The following is a 937-nucleotide window of genomic DNA, read 5'->3' as shown; positions in this document are numbered from 1 at the left end:
TTTGTAGATCTTGCGCTGTTCGTATATGGCCCAGCAAACTGCTTTGCCCTAAGAAGCGTAAATGCCAATTAATGAATGACAGGGTGCTTTAGATAAAACATAGCAAGCCCCTTACTGCTCTGTCACTGATATAAATATATTGGCCCTATACTTTCTCACCTGGGAGTGCAGCCTTAGTGTTGTAGCGAAGTGAATTATATTTCTAAAGCGCTTTTTCTCTAGTGACTCAAAGCACTTTACATAGTGAAACCCAATATCTAAATTACATTTAAACCAGTGTGGGTGGCACTGTGAGCAGGTGGGTAAAGTGTCTTGCCCAAGGACACAACAGCAGAGACTAGGATGGCAGAAGCTGGGATCGAACCTGGAACCCTCAAGTTGCTGGCACGGCCACTCTACCAACCAAGCTATTCACCCGTGTTGTAAGCAATCATACTGGGTTGATCTGTCAAGATTTGAAAATATAAAAGGGGCTCTTTGGAGTGAAGTGAAGTGAATTATATTTATATTGCGCTTTTTTTCTAGTGACTCAAAGCGCTTTACATAGTGAAACCCAATATCTAAGTTATATTTAAACCAGTGTGGGTGGCACTGGGAGCATTTATTGATTGAAACTTTTATTAATAGATTGCACAGTACAGTTCATATTCCGTACAATTGACCACTAAATGGTAACACCCGAATAAGTTTTTCAACGTGTTTAAGTCGGGGTCCACGTTAATCAATTCATGGTACAAATATACACTCTCAGCATAATACAGTCATCACACAAGTTAATCATCAGATTATATACATTGAATTATTTACATTATTTACAATAAGCAGGTGGGTAAAGTGTCTTGCCCAAGGACACAACGGCAGTGACTAGGATGGCAGAAGCTGGGATCAAACCTGGAACCCTCAAGTTGCTGGCACAACCACTCTATCAACCGAGCTA

This window comes from Nerophis ophidion, linkage group LG16, assembly GCF_033978795.1.
Source record: "Nerophis ophidion isolate RoL-2023_Sa linkage group LG16, RoL_Noph_v1.0, whole genome shotgun sequence".
NCBI classification, from domain to species: domain Eukaryota; kingdom Metazoa; phylum Chordata; class Actinopteri; order Syngnathiformes; family Syngnathidae; genus Nerophis; species Nerophis ophidion.
Note: the sequence above shows the minus strand (reverse complement) of the source record.